This window comes from Notamacropus eugenii, chromosome 5 (genome assembly GCF_028372415.1).
Source record: "Notamacropus eugenii isolate mMacEug1 chromosome 5, mMacEug1.pri_v2, whole genome shotgun sequence".
NCBI classification, from domain to species: Eukaryota; Metazoa; Chordata; class Mammalia; order Diprotodontia; family Macropodidae; genus Notamacropus; species Notamacropus eugenii.
In genome coordinates this window covers 17,089,576-17,106,627 of record NC_092876.1, presented here as the reverse complement: position 1 = coordinate 17,106,627, position 17,052 = coordinate 17,089,576, and the positions used below count along the sequence as shown (strand labels likewise).

Sequence of the window (17,052 nt, the reverse complement as noted above, 5' to 3'; positions counted from 1 at the left end):
TGTCTGACTGTGACTGATTAGACCAATACTCCCCTCAGTGCCCGCTACATTGTCATGAAGTTCAAATCATCAAATCTTTCTGATGGGCTTGCAATATGTAAAAGACTCCACATAGTGAGGGGGATACATGGACAAAGGAAAACTGCCATTCCCCCAGCCTACCTGGAGCAATCAATGACTTCCTCTTTATCCCTCCTATAGACCATGCCTTGAGTCTGGGATAGAGATTCTTCTCCCTGGAGGTGGAAAGTCTTCTCTTCCTTCAAATTCTAACTCAACTTTTAGCCCCTCACAGGATCTTCCCTCTCTACAGGATGACTATAAACTGTTCTTCTTATTTTCTTATGCCTTCCTGAGAGCACCAGGCTGGGAGAGCTCCTCTGCTCTGATCACATTCTACTAACCTGGCTGCTTGTTGCGTCACCAATATTTAACTGTAAGCTTGTTGGAAGAAGCTTTCAACTATAGAAACGATTGTAAACCGAATAGTTAATCAGTAAGCATTTACTCAGTGGCTCCTATGTGTTAGCACTATGTTAAACACTGGGTAAATTGAGAAAAGTAATGGAAGTCTGCCTTCCCGGAACTTACATAATCTAAGACCTGTGAGCACTTCGCCTCACCCAGAGCATGCACTTAGCACATGTATGGCATTTCATTATTCAATATAATTGCTTTTTGAACCAATTTCTATAGCTAGGCACAGCACAGTCTGGGGCCAGTTGATCACTACCAGAGAAGAATAACCTTTCACTTTTCTAAACCAGTTATTTCACCATCTCCTGTTATCTAAAACATCCTATGCCATGAAGATCTTAGTCCACAGTCAAGCAGAATTCCTCCTTTTTTTTTTGTCTTCAACAGAGATTAGTTCATTACCATCATCATTTGTCTCAGCAGTGGTTCCTGGGCTGAAATGGAAGCTATCCATTACCCCACAGCCTTACATTTTTCCCAGACAAAATTGGACCTACCTCTTTCATAGAAAAAGTGTCAACCTTTTACAAAGATGGTTGCAAGAAAGAGACAAACAAGCTAGGTTATGTATCCTTGTTTTAATTTCTCTCAAGCTGGCAACATGCATTGCATGAAAGTTACAGTCCAGAACAAGCCTCCCGCAGCAACCCTGTCTCCAAGGAGTCCAGTCTAGAACTGGCTCAATCTGGGTATTGGGTTGCCCAGTTCATATAACTTTTCAACAGGGGCTGCTATAATTCCACCATCATTTTATCTCTAGACAGAGGAAATATCTGTTCTTTCATATGATCCCCCCACCCCCAAACCTTTAAAGACCACTTGCAGCCTTTGGCTATCTATACAGAAGAATCTTTCTCCACCCAAGCCTGAGGAGAACAAAGTGGAACTTTCATCCATACCTTGGATTAAATCAGTTCAGGCTTTAATGTAGTCTGACCAAGGTAAAACCCAGTGCAATCTCATTATCAGTAATGCCCTTCTAAGGAACTTTAGAGAAGGGGACTGGGGTTGGATCTCTCGTCTCAAAGACACCAATCAGCAAGAAAAATCATTTTTACATTCCCCCGTCTGATTCTAATGAGAGGCTAACACTTCGTCAAGTGTTTTGCGACTTACAATGGGTAATAATATGGGAAAGAGGGAAAGGGAGAAATCGATCTTTTCCATGACAAAACCAAGGGACAATCCCCTTTTTAGTAAGAAGACCCTAAAGATAAAAAGATACAAAGTGGAAAGGTAAACAATCAATAAATCTGTCCATTTAAAACTCTGAAGTCTCATTTCATACAGCTATCTGGTTTTCAGGATGTTGTCTGATGAATTTTTCTGGTCATAGTGTGGTTTCATCAGTCTCCAGCAGATTGTCTTTTCTAAGACTCCTTGTAGAGAGATTCTCTTTCTTTGTCAAAATCTCCTACAAAATTGATCTTAACACAATTTTAAGTTGCTTTGTTAATAACCAGATCAAATAGTGAAATTTGTCAATTTTTACTTATTATTATAAGATCAGAAATCGGAACTTTGGCCAATTTTCATTTCCATGTACCTGAAAAACTCAAGTTAAAATGAGAAACAGAAAAATTAGAACTCAGTTTTTATATTTCACATTATTCATTCCCCCATCTGGAGGATGAGATTCCACTAAAGAATTAATAATGGAAAAATTGCTTAATTAGTTACCATTGTAACAAATGGTTCAGGGATGGGATATATAAATGCGTTGAGTAATCAATTTCAAAACGGTACATATCAAGTAGGTTATTTAAAATAAAACAATAACATGTTCAAATAAATAACCCCCAATTAAAGTGGATGCTTCATTGAAAACATTCATAAAATAGACCACAAAATGAACTCAATTAAAGGTAACAAAATTAACTAATTGCATCCTAACTTATACCAGCATATATAACTAGTAACATATCAAGGCTAAATATTTAATTGTTTGAACTAAAATTCTAGACTACATAGTTCAATCTTGTACTTGCATCTTACTATAATAACTCAGATATTCAGCTATCCACCTATTATTTAATTGGTTTAACATAATGCTTACAAAAGTTTTTGAGTTCAGAAAATTGCCATAGAAGAATAGGGACATAGGTACAATAAAGGAACAATGTTTCCCAACTTCATATCAATTTCAGAGAGAAGTCGTGTAGTTTGTCAATTGCTTTAAGCCAGGCTTAAAGTCTGCCAAGTAGGATATTCATATTGGGGAAATTGAGTCAAGAGCATGCTACCTCAGCTCATGCAGAACAATCATTCTTCCAAGTATTCTTATGAGAACACCCTCTGCAGTTTATAGATGCACTTCATGGCCGCCATAAAGCTGTTGGTTTCATGGATCATTGGCTCCAAAGCATTCCCCAACAACCACACCTGGAATCAGACTCAGAATAAATTCAGTTAACAGTCCCATAAGTTCTTGAACAATAAGTTCCAATAATCAAAGATTCAGATATGTGATTATAATCTCACATTGGTAAGAGATTCACCACAGAAAGAAACCACTACTCTCAGAATCCCTTAAACAATGGGAGCATCTTTATGGTGAGCCTTAAGTAGTTTGCAGACATTCATACCCCATGTACTAGTACCTGATTAAATAACAAACATAAATAAAATCAAATTTCCAATTAAGATAACACAGTATAGTTCATAAGTCACTGATCTTCATAGATTTGCATCTGTTTCTCAAGCTTATTTACCCTTGTCTAACTATACTCAATGTGAAAAGAATGAGATACTTCAGAAATTGAATCTTATACATATAAGTTCAAACACTGACTTTAACTCTTATTTAGGTCATGGAATTAATTCAGAAATAAGCAGCAAGATATGTCCCACTTACAGCTCATTACAGTAATTTAGATGCCTTAGTATTAACCAGCAGCCTTAGATTTCTAATGTGGCTTTAACTGAGCTGCTGACTCTGACTTGGTTCCTCTGAAAGCACCCACTAAGACCAGTCCGAGGACAAAACAAAGTTAGGAATGAAACTTGAAATTTACTGTAGGTTTAGACATAATTCTCATCAATGTCAAATAATTACTGCAACAAATTGGTTTGCAAATGGAATTTAGTAGGCCTTTAAAAATCGCATAAAAATTTTCCAAAACATTTCTTTGAAAAGTATTTCCTTTTCATAAAAAACAGCTTACAATTCTTCCCGATGTTGTTAATTCCTAACTACCACAAAATTCCTACTTACCTAAATTCTGTAGTCAAAAAGATGTTTGTAATGAGGACCATCTGCTCACTAGAAATTCATCCACACAAAACTTTTGATAAGAAATTCATCAGAATTACAAGGATATTTTACAAGGTCTTTTTTTACATAATTACCAAGTTTCCATTCACAAAAATACCTTTTTACATACTTGATTTACACAATAACTCCAAATACTTTAGTTAACAATCTCATACTTTTCATAAGTGATAGCCAATAGATTACTTGAGAAATTATTTTTCTAGTATTGGTGATTCAATTGTTTATCCACTTGCATAATATAGGAAGATTTAGTAATATTATAATACCATAAACAGTTATAATGTATTTAAGACTTGAAACAAAACCACTTAATTACCCAATCTGTTGACCTTAATTTAGTTGAATGTGCTTCCAAATTGCTTGATACAGAAAATCATTCATCTCTTCACCGTTGGCATACTGATTTCATCTAAGAAAACCCATATACAGTTACCAGGTATGAGACAATTATATTTACCTTAAACAGTTAACATTCAGATAACATTTTTCCTGTGCCAAATATTTTGCAATCATGTGGTCCTGACAACATTGCTGGGAAGTGAGTTCCATTATTATCCCCTTACAGCTAACTGAGGTAAATAGAACATTCTTGGGGCCATATAGTTAATAAATTTCTTAATGCTGATAACACTACTTTTTATGCTTAATTCTGATAGGAAGAACACTCTCATATGCTGTTCTTATTTCTTCACGAGAGATTTTGACTTAAATCAAATCCAATATGGATTTGTAATGGCTAATGTGAAACATTTCAATTTTTTAAAGTCTAACATTTTTGGATCTTTATGAGGAACTATTACCAACAAATTCATATATTCCCTTAAAAAAAGCCCATGGTGACAATTCCTAACACCAAATACTTTTTTACTCTGAGTCCTTAAAAAGCTGAAGTGTTGTCTCCTTTGAGACTTATGAGATAAAGGGGTGTCCCAAGCATTCCTGTTTTCCATTTCAATTCTTCTGGGAATTTCAAGATGTGTATACTAGGAAAATGCATATAAAGTTTTACAACAGCTCGAAATCATTTGGTATATATAAAAAGCTGTTTTATACATATATATTTTGTTTATATGTACATATATAATACATGTATATAACCTACTATATGTTATTATCATATTATTATTGTATATAATAACCTGCTACCAAGTTAGATAAAGGTTTTGGCCCGGGCAAAAAGACCTAAGGAATTTGATTTAGTTCTTGACCTGATGCGATCAGTTTCCCCAGGCAGAAAACCCCATATCTTCCAGAGTTAATAATTACTTGAACAGTACAAGGAAACATTTTAAGATTTTAAATAATAATCACAAAATCACAATAGTCAATATCTTTATCACAGCCAGTATTTTTGTAGTGTTAGGTTTTTTAAGACTTTCCTACAGATTCATCCTGAAAGATAGATGGACATAATTCCTTCTAATACTCTATAACTTTATCTGTTGGTTTCCAAATCAAAATTTTCATTTTGAATCTTTCTACTTGAAAGAAAATCCAACTTTCTCACATACTCTCAACATGCCTAAACCATGTGAAGATGGCAGAAGGGCACCAGAACAACCATCCGAGGGGAGTGAGGCTTAGAGAACATGGACTTGTTTTGGTCTGCCCCAGTCTTTTCCCGAACCACTTTTTTTCTACTTTCCCAATTTTCACTCAAGCTTTTATTTCTCTTTCCTAATATTTCAAATCCATTACTCTATCTCCACTTTCCTTTACCATATACCAGACTGCACATACCTTTGTTAGACATGCAGTGGCTTCTGTTCCTGTTGAAGCATATGAATGAGATTCTGGTTACTCCTAAACCTCTTTAACAGATTACAAAAGGCTTGGTTGCCTACTTACACAATTTTCAAAATTAAAAACCATACTCACATCAGTTCTGTCCTGCTTATCTTCACATTTTAGAATCTGGAGAGAGTTGGTGCTTAATCGTTTACAAATCAAGAGAACTATGCTTATCTCACACCTTTAAGAAGCAACTTTTATCATGTTAACATGCACCACTGTTTAAATGCATCACTGAAATCCTAAAGTGATCTCATTTAAGGCTATGATATAAAACCTCCGAACAAAATCTCTTAAAAGACTATAAATAATCTTATTTTTGTAACTTTAGACACATTGTCCTGAAGTCAGATATATTGGAGGGAGGAATTCAAAGACAGTTCCCTAGATTCAATTTAAACATAATCTTCAAACTTTAGCTTTAGAGTCTAATTTAACCTGAATTCAAACTCTCAGTTTTTCTCTTTCATCCCTTGCTCTCTTGGGTTGCTTGATCTAAATTGTTAACCCCCTAAATCTGTTGCTGCTGATTCCACTTTCAAACTAACTTCTGAGATGGTCTTACCCTGCTTTTTCAATTCCGTTACTTGTTACCTAACTTTATTCTTGTAATCCCAACTTGGTCAGTGTTAGGACTTCCCCAAAGCCTTAATCTCTCTACCAAAGCCTAAGGTGGGAGTTATTTCCCAGTGTTATCTCTAATTACAGACCTTAGAAATTATCCTGCTATGTTTTAAATCTTTCACCACAACATGACAATCATTTTTACAAATGCAGAGTCACAGACTGGATGACAACACATAGTGTGCACAAATATATTTTTCTTGTTGGCTTTTCAGGCTTAGTTTTTTTTTAAGATGAACCAATTTAGTTATAAAATTAGAATTAGATTGTCAAAAATTCAGAGTTATCTTTTAGTTCTCCATCCTTCTAAAAGCAACTATTTCATATTACAATACAATTTATCACACGACAGTTTACTCTGACTGACCCATAGCTACATTAAAGAGGCTATCCTTACCTTTCAGGAGACCTGTCTTTGCCCCTAGATTCACAGACTACAACCTAATACATGAAGTTGGACAGATAAGGAGTAGAGATTTGGGGGATAAGACTTACCTACCCTCCAGGGTTGTGAAAGAGTCCTGTGGGCATTCAATCCCAGTGTTGTGGGGGGTGGAAGAGGGGAAGAGGTCCAAATGTGAGTCATATAACACTATTTAAATATCACCCTTTCATAGAGTTTGTTCTAAAAAAGAGACAAGTGAGTTACGTTGTGTCTCCATTTTAATTTCTCTAAGGTGCCAATATGCACTGCATGGGAGTTACAGACCAGAACTGAGCCATCCCTAAGGGGGGCAATCCAAAACTGCCTCACTTTGGGGGTTGGGATGCCCAGTTTATACACCTTTTCAACAGGAGCTGATATCACCCCACTGTCATTTTACTTCTGGACAGAGGAAATACCTGTTCTCTCAGACCATCTCCAACTGTAGAAGACCATTCCCAGCCTTGGGTTATCTAGATATCTAGCAGAAGAATCTTTCTACATTCAAACCTTGGTAGAACATAATGGAGCTTCCATACCTTTGATTAAGTCAATTCAAGTTTGGATTAGGGTTTGACCAGGATGAGGCTCCATGCAATCTCAACATCATTAGTCTTTCTGAAGAACTTTGGAGAACAGGGCTAGGGGTGGAGCTCTGAATCGCCAAGATACCAATCACTAAGAAAAATCATTTTTCACAAAAGCAATCCCTCTCTCCCCATTCACTGAAAGAAAAAAATAAATTCAATCAAATTGGTGGAGAGGCATGATTAATGTATGACAAAAGGACTATGCATTTTGCTGTTTCCTGGTCCAGAAGCCATGAGGAGGTATTAAGTAAAGGTTGCCCCATTTTATATTCTTATTTCACCTCCTGACCTCTTTGCCTTTCTGCACACTTATCTCTGACCCTTCCAGGAGCTAGAACCTAATAGGGGCAAACATAAACATGCAAATGTTACTTTCAGGTGCTCTGTAAAACTCTTCCCAATGCCCGCAGTCTTAGAATAGAACTTGCCAGAGAGACTCAAGCATTTTAGGGAAAACATTTTAGTTTTCAAAGAAGGTAGTAAACTCAAGTGATGTGTACTATGGAATAATGGGATAGGTTGACTTGAATTAATGAGTTTCCTGGTAGAAGAAGAGGCTAGATAACCATTTGTCCAAAATGTGGCAACGGGAATTCCTCCTGTATTGGGTAGAGAGTTGAACTAGCTGGTCTCAAAAGTCCTCCTCGGTTCTTGACTGGAGAATTCCAGATTAATTAAAAAGAACTGTTCAACTGGCAACCCACAGATCTGGTTGCTGAATTGAATTCCTGATCATTTTATTTCATTTCAAATCGCTTTACACTCTAGCTTCATGTAGACACAACTCATAAAAACATTGTCTTCCCATTAAAAGTAACAGTGTAATCAGGAGACTATGATGAAAAGAATATTGGATTTGGAGTCAGAGGTTCTGAATTCTAATTCTGATACTCTTTACTACTTCTTTGACCACCAGCATCTCAATTCACTTTGTAGGTCCTCAATTTCCTTACATATAAAAATGAAGAGTAAAGAGGGGGTAGGTGACTTCTAAGATCTATCCTAACTCTAAATCACTGATCTTAGGATTCTATGGGAGGCAACAAGGCATATTGGGACAAGAATCATGAAGAACTAGGTTTAAGGAAGGCTGCAGGTTATAGTGACCTAGACTATTCACTTAATCTCTTTGAGTTTCAGCATTTCCATTTATATAATACAGACAATGATAACAACTACCCCAATTTCCTCTGGAGATCAACTGGGATCAGAATGTAAGAAGTCAGACAACAAACCTTTTTTTAAAAGTCATCACTATGTATCTGGTATTGCACATATTACAAATTGCAAAGCTCTATTGAAATATTTCTTATTTTTGCTGCTATGGTTATTCTTACCCTGTGATCTGATTTTTGTGAAAATGCAAGAACAGAACCCAGAAATTAGCTGAACCAGTCTCCTAAGTGCTGGGATGCCCTCCTTCTTACCTATATCCCCAGAGGTTATGACACACATAGGAGATCCCTTTGTCATCTACAAAAGATCCAATCACTTGATACTAACTAAACTGATACAAATTAAAACAATAGGCAGAACTGAGTGGGACTTGCATTCCATGTCAAGTTTCAGATGTGAAGAAGTGTATTACCAGGATTATCATCTTATTCTCTCCTGCTAATATTTGCCATGGTTTAAGCTTTGCCATTCAGTTATTTTTCAGTAGTGTCCAACTTTTTGTGATTCCATGTGGGGTTTTCTTGGCAGAGAGCCTTGAATGGTTTGTCATTTCCTTTTTCAGCTTATTTTAGAGATGAGGAAACTGAGGCAAGGAGGGTAAAGTGACTTGGTCAGAGCTTCATAGATAATAAGTATCTGAGGCCAGATTTGAACTGAGGAAAATGAATCTTCCTGATTTCAGGTGTAGCACTCTGTCGACTTTGCCATCTAGCTGCCCAGTTTAAGCTTAAGGTCCATATAATGACTCTTAAGCTCCACCTTGTTCCCCTCTCTTGAGACAGAGGCAGTTTATTTTAGATGAAGAGTCATTAGTAAAATCAATGTTGTTCAAAGGCCACAATTAAAAATATCACTAAAATAAAGAAAGGTTTGAATTTCTGCTGTAATTTTCATTTACAAAACATAAACTTTTATATATTTCCATATACATTTACATATCTCCACACACACACACACCCACACACACACACACACACACACACACACACACACACACGTACTTACAGGATGCTCCCAAGTCTTTGAATCATTGACTCAGTGTGGAGATCCTGGGTCCTTTAGCCAGAGCTAACTGACACCAGGAGGTATGTTTTTCGGTGGCATCCTTCTAGGCAAAATTTACCAGAGTGAGGAGGAAAATGGCTTCCCTGGTTTGCTAGAAGATACGGACCTCTGGAATATTTCTTTGACAGTGCACAGGTAAAGGAACCAATTCTTCCAAGTGCTTTACATATTGATGTTTTGAACTCCCAACACCTCAAGAGAGTCTAACAACAATCATTTTATACCAGCTTCTTATTTACATGTTTATTAATATTTGTTTGTGAGTCTTTCACGTGAAGTATTTCTTATTTCAATTTTTAGTTTTTTGTTAAGTATTCATTTTTTTCTCTCTCCACTGCTCTGCTTTGAACATTTAAACAAAAAGAAAGAAAAGAAAAATGAGTCTCTTTCTGCCTTCCTTCGAAGGTGGATCTTACATTTCCTATGCAATGGCGGTCCTTGGGAACTGAGCTTGCTCATTGGAGAGAGCCAAGTTCTTTGATCTATCAAAGTTGCTTTGTGTGTCTTTACAGTGTTGTTGCTGCATAATTTCTTCTCTAGGTTCTACTCAGTTTGCTTTGAAATTTTTCTTTCGTGTGGAGGAAACAACAGGGCTGATTGATACTGCATATTTTCTTTTTTACAGACTGTCATCTAATATCTGCACAGCAAAGCTCTCCCTCTTCCTCTCTGACTACTGTCATCTCTGCATCCTTTTAGTCAGTCCCAATTCAAATTCCACCTACTACAAGAAGTCTTTTCCAACCCCTCTTAATCCCAGTGCCTTTCCTCTGTCAATTATTTCCTGTTTATCCTCTATATCATTTGCTTTTTATAAATTTATATCCATGTCATCTCCCTCATTTGATTGTAAACTCCTTGAAGGAAGAGGTGGTCTTTTGCCTCTTTGTATCTTGGCACAGTACCTGGAAAATAGTAGGAACATAATAAAAGTTTATTAATTAATTGATCCACTAAGAGAAACCACAGACTTACAAACTTCACTCTTCCAGGATTTTCCCCTGTGGCTCTGGGGTGATACTGCAAAATACTAATTTGAAAAATATCTTGACCCTTCCTTAGAACCCATCCTCTCACAGGTGAACTTGGCCTATGTGTTTGAGTCCAGTTTGGTGAGTTCCCTGTGCTTACAAAGTATAAAATGGATTTATTCTTTAGAAGCTGTGGAATGAACCTGAAATAGTTAAGCTAAAAGTCAGAAGCTATGGTCCAACCCTAATGATTTGATCCTAGATAAGTCATTTCATTTCCCTTTGACTCCATTGTCACCTACAAAATGAAGATATTACTTAAACTACTTGACTTAAATAATTCCTATGAGGAAGAAGGGAGAAGAGAGGTAGGATTATAAGCGACTCAATGAATTGATGGTTTAACTTCCAAGCCCCTAAAACCACATGCTTTTGAGGAAGTGAGGAGGAAGACACATTGTAGCGTGTGGAGAAGGTGGTCTCTACAATAGAAAGAACTTTGGAATAAGAAGAAAGCACCACTTTGGGAAGGCATGTTCTTTGCCACAGCCATTCAAATTCTGAAGGTTTAAATTTTCTCATGGGGGTATAAAAGCATTCTTACATTCTTACTTAGGTTGGCAGTTTTTACTAGAATAGTAGTTGATTTTCATTCATAGTCTCTTACCCATCATCTACATCTTGCTTAATCACTAGAGTAGAACGAGGATGAGTAAGACAAAGTCAGCATCTTCCAGAATTCTTCCAACGTGTATCTGCCTGCCTGATCTCTGAATAAATCTCAAATTAGTCAGACCATGACTACATTACAATTGATTAGAAAACAACAACAGCAATTGTTGAATCTAGAAGTGACTGATAGGAGCTACAACTAGAGCAAAGCTCACAGGTATGTTGGTTAGTCCCAACACAGATCAAAAACATAAATATTCCCACTGTTAAAATAAAGTGCTGGAGCAAAATTTATAATTTTCTAGATAAAATAAAAAGGTCAGGGATTGCCTTCATGAACTCCGACCATTCAGCAACAAAAATAAGCTTAATTAATAGAGGTAAATAAGGAAACTCCATTTTTCTGAAAAGTACCATAGATGATGAATTAATTTCAATACTAAACATATATACACCAAATAGCATGGCATCTAAATTCTAAAAGAATTTTAAATGAGTAGTAGACAGAAATAGTCAGTAAACTTATAATAATGAGGTTGGGGTACACACTCATTTTACACTTTCCAGACTTTAATAAATCCAACCAAAACTGAACAAAAGAACCTAAGGACCTAAATATAATTTCAGAAAATGACATATGATAGACCTTTGGAGATAAGTGAATGAAAATATAAAGGAATTTGCATATTTCTCAGTTATGCATAGCACATTTACAAAAATTGACCATATATTAGTGCATAAAAATGTTATAAATGTAGAAAATTCAGAAATATAGAAAAATGTAGAATATAGAAAAACAGAATAAACATATCATTTATAGACCACAATGCCATAAAATATTCAAGAAAGAGTGATAAAACGTATTGAAAATTAATTGCAGTCTAAATGATTCAATCCTAAATAATGAGTGGGCTAAAGAACAAATCTTAGAAATAATCAATAATTTCATTAAATTTAATGACCCTGATGACATAAAACAGCAACATTTTTGGGGATGCAGCTAATGCAATCCTGAGGGGAAAATTTATTTCTCTTGTACTATATGATTCAGCTAAATTTGCCTCTTCCCTTTGCATCACACAGAATTCCATCTTCCATAACCATATCTTTGCATTAGACACCTTTATGTCTCAAAGTTAATCTCTCTTTACATCTGTCTTGTGGAGTGCTCTTTTTCCTTTAAGAGGGTACCTCAGGAACCATTTTGTTCATGATGCTCTTTCTCATCTCTTCTTCTCTTCCCCCCAAAAGCTAGTGTTCTTGGTTCCAAATTATATTTTATTCAATTACCAGATATAACGTGTGCAAAATGATAAGAAAAAAGTAAGCAAAAGCAGCAAAACAATTTCTAAAATAACAATAACACTGCGAATACAAACAACTTTGAAACAATTAAGAACTCTTATGATCCAAAAACATCCGTGTTATGACAGTACTAGTGATAAAGAATTGTACCTATCTTCTAACAGAGCAGAAATGAAAGAATGTGACACATTTTTTTGGAGTTTGCCAATGTTGGGATTTCTGATTGACTTTTTCAAGTTGCTACAAGGGTTTGCAGATTTGATTGTTACCAGGAGGAATATGGCAGAGAGATCATAAATACAGGTTAATTGAGAAAAAGAAAATTTAATTTAAAATGATGTTTAATCAGGACTAATGGATTAATATAGCTTGTGTCTTAATCAGTCAAATAAAGTAGTTCAGTTGCATGATTGGTAAGATTGTTTCTTGTTTGTTTCTGTGAATTTATGTTCCCAGCTACACTTTTTGGGATAATGTTCTCCCAAAAACTCTCTGCACAGCCCCCAATACCTCCTTATTTCTCAGGCTATAGATGATGGGATTGAGCATAGGAGTGAGGATGGTGTAGAAGATAGCTAAGTTCTTGTCCTCTTCTGGGGAACGCAGAGATGGGGGTCTCAGATATGTATACACAAATGGGGCATAGTAAAAGGTGACCACAGTCAGGTGAGTAGGACAGGTAGTGAAGGCTTTCTTCCTCCCCTGTGATGAGCGCATATGATGGACAGCATAGAGTACCTGACCATAGGAAGCCATGGTTCCAAGGAAAGGGACCAAAAGAAACAGGCTGGTGCTGAAGAGCACTGTGTACTCATAGGCCCAGGTGTCCATGCAGACCAGAGGCAACATGGCTGGGATATCACAGAAGAAAAGATTAATGATTCTAGACTTGCAATAGGGCATAGAGAGTGCATACAGAGTATGGAACATGGAATTAATGGATGAAGAGACCCAGGACCCAGCTATCATTAGCAAACACATTCTCTTGTTCATGAGAATGGGATAATGGAGGGGGCGGCAAATGGCCACATAGCGGTCAATGGCCATAGATGCCAGAAGTAACCCTTCTCCACCAGCTATGAGTACAAAACAGAAACTTTGGAATCCACAAGCTACCAAAGAAATGGAATTGTCCCCAGCCAGAAAGTTGACAGCCATCTTGGGAACTGTACTACAAATGTAGATGAGATCCATGAGGGAGAGCTGACTGAGTAGAAAGTACATGGGGGTGTGGGATGGTGATCCATCCAGATGAGAAGAATCATGGTGGAGTTACCCAAGAAGGCAATTAGGAAGATGAGGACAACAAGGAGGAAGAGGAGCGGGCCAGTTTTTGTTGGGAGTAAAATTCCCAGCAAGAAGAAACCAGTAGAGGTCTGATTCCATTCCCCCATAGGAGGGTGTTTCTGGAACTTTTTCCTGTAGGATAAAATGAGGGAAAGGGAAGAAACTGCTGTGTAGCCCAACTCCCTTTGGATTCTCCCAGAATCTTCCTCTTCCTTCATGTCAACAATGTTTCTACATTCTGATACTTTGATTTTTCAGCAGCTAGGTGGTATATTGGATAAGAACACTAGACTTGAAGCCAGGAAGATCTCACTTCCACTTTGCCCTCGGACATTTGCTAATAGTATGACTCTGGGAAAGTCACTGAGTCTCTTTGTGCCTCATTTTCCACACCTGTAAAATGGAAAGAATATCAGCATCTGTTCCATAAGATTAGTTCTGACATCACATATGGCCAAAGCTTTGGAAACCTTAAATCAATGTGTAAATGTGCATTATTGTTGTTAAAGCAACTATATGGTAAAGTGAATAAATGGTGGACTTGAGCTTAAGAAGATCTGAGCATAAATCTAGCCTCAGACACTGATTAACTCTGTGACTCTGGAAAAGTCACATAACTTTGTTTGCCTCAGGTCCTGTACCTCTAAAATAAGCTAGAGAAGGAAATGTCAAACCAATGCCATATCTTTGCCAAGGAAAGTCCAGATGGGGTCACAAAGTATTGGACATGTGTGAAAACAACAGGTAGTATTAATCCCAGCTTAATCTTCATTCTGAATAATTGTCATTAGTGTCAATAAGGGAATAGAGACTGCGCTTGTCATCATCAATATATGTGTCTGATGCTGTGCACAAGGGAAAATTTTCATGGAGATTCCAGAGTTCCATATGTATTAGAGCTGCAGCACAAATTGCCCCTTTCTAGATTTTCATTTCCAGAGTCTAATGGTATCTAAATAGGCAACCATATGGACTGGGCTGTGAGGTGCCCTGTGAATAGCAATAATGCTTCTTCAGTTAAAGCAGTGTGGTGATCGAATCCTTGTGAGGCACAGGATTCTGAATTGGTGAGTCCCTGGTCATCTGGCCTCATCTGACCTCTCCAATGTTGGGCCTCACTGAGCTCTGAGATGTCAAGATCCATGACTTGGGGAAAGGGGCACTGGACTGAGAGATTTGGATTTTGCATAACCTTTAAAAGCAAGAAAGAGTGCATCTTGATCAACGTCAAGAACATCAGGAGGCACCATAATATAGTATGATCACACTGGTGTATGAATCAAGAGGACTTGGGAGGACTTGGGATTTGGTTACTGCTTTGCAACTAATGATCTGTGATGAGACAGATGCCTTTAGACGTCCAGGAGCCATCTTGCACATCTGTAAGGAAGGAATTGAATTCTATGGCATCTACCCAATGAATATTTGTCTAATACAGTCTACTTATATCATCCTTTGTATATTTTCTGCCATGTGTTTGTAAATGTTGAACAATATTTGCAAAACATTTGCTTGCCAAAAAGGCTGTTTTACAGTAAATCCAAAGAAGGCAAGTGTTCACATGATGGTTAGGAGAAGCATTAGAAGGATATTCTCAAGCTCTCTCTTAAGAACTTTGGAATTGTGTGACTTGGGAAACACTGGCACAGGTTAGCTCAGCATGGTATGCCCACTTCAGAGAATATGCTGTGCTCTATGAACAAAGAAGAATTGAAGCAGCTCAAAGGAAGCACAGGATGTGTAAATTTAGAGTGTCTGCCTCAAATGTTCACATGGGCTATTTGTGGCCGACCTGTGGTAGAGCATTCTGAGCTCATATTGGTCTGATCGACCACAGTCAGATACACTGAAACTAAACACAAACATAGTGATGACATTTTGCTCCTTTTTGAGAATGAGGGCAAACCAACCAATCAACTGACCAACCAACCAACCAACCAATCATTTGTAAATGTTTAACAACCATCTCTCTGAAAATAAAGCCATGGTTTTAATTTAATCTGCATTATTGACATATTCTCCATCAGTTTCTTAAGTCTACACAAGCAATGAAACAATGCAGTCTCCTGAGCTTTCTTGAATAGATTCTGCCAATTTCTGAAGTGTGAATATTCACACAAAGTAGTTAACAATGGGAACCAGCTCCAGCACAGCCTGAGCCATCTTTCTGCAGAAAGATGCCTTTGTAGTCTTTTCATCCTTCAGGGGCCAGGTAATACTCCAATCCCTGCAGGTGGCTTTACTGACTACCATACTTGGCCTAGATTTCTGCCATTCAGAGGTCATAGTACACCCACAGTAAATACTAATGACTTTCAATACTGTTGTTTTCCTTCCTCAATGTAGCAGTATTTTCGTTGAAGGCACAAAACAATGCTTTCACTTCTCCAACTGCCTCTCCCATACCTGTCCCTATAATACCATTTTATAAAGCATAAATACCCATTAAATTTATACACACACATATATGTGGACACATGTATAGAGCATTTATATATTTATATATTGCATGAATTTATATAATTAATTTGTAACATTTACATATTATTTATTTATATGTAGCATTTATCTAGTATTTCTAGGTTTGCAAAGTGCTGTGCAAATATTATCTTATTTTTATCCTCACAACATCCCTGGTAAGTAGGTGCTATTATTGTTCCTTTTTATAGATGTGAGAACTGAGGCACAAAAGAGTTAAGTGACTTTCCAGGGTCACAGATCCACTAAGTAATCTGAATCCCTGCTAGATATTTGTGATAGATACGGATGCATAAACATACATATGTATATTCCCAACTATAACCCACATCAAATAATCAAACCGTTTCTGGATAACTCCAAATTCATTTTAACCCTATAGGATTCAAAGCACCACATAATCTCAGTAATGATTTATATAATATTCCTGTTGTGAGGTGGCATCTTATTTTGAGATCTGAAAACATATTCCACACTTGAGATTGCACGTTCAAATTTCTTCTTCCCCAGGAGTTGAGTAATACTTACCAAAAATAGCTGTTGATTCACGTAATCCAAACAAGTACCTATGATCTGGGTAAGAGAGGATGACTGCAATCTGACTAAAATTCCCATGTTTATACCTGTGATTTCTTTGAAAAGGAAACAAAAATAAAATAAGAAACCTGTTACCTTAGAAAGAATTTCCAATTGAATAAGTATTATTGGGAAAACTGTCATTAAGTCAGGAAGCAAATGGGGTTAGATCAACATCCTACACCAAGACTCCGGTAACTTGAAACACAAAAAATTATCTAAATAATGTTGTTTTTGATTGGCCTTCATTCTTGAGGAGAACCATGACATCAAGGAGATGATGCCATGACAGACAAGTGAATTGGATTTAAATGAGAAAGGGCTATGGAAAGTCACCAGCTT

The 17,052-nt window shown here is 36.9% G+C and overlaps 1 pseudogene; it reads right to left on the bottom strand.

The window, feature by feature from the left end:
* Nucleotides 1–12,825: 12,825 nt before the first annotated feature.
* LOC140507370 (olfactory receptor 2L3-like) lies at nt 12,826–13,763 on the bottom strand (annotated as a pseudogene).
* Between the last annotated feature and the right edge of the window lie 3,289 nt (nt 13,764–17,052).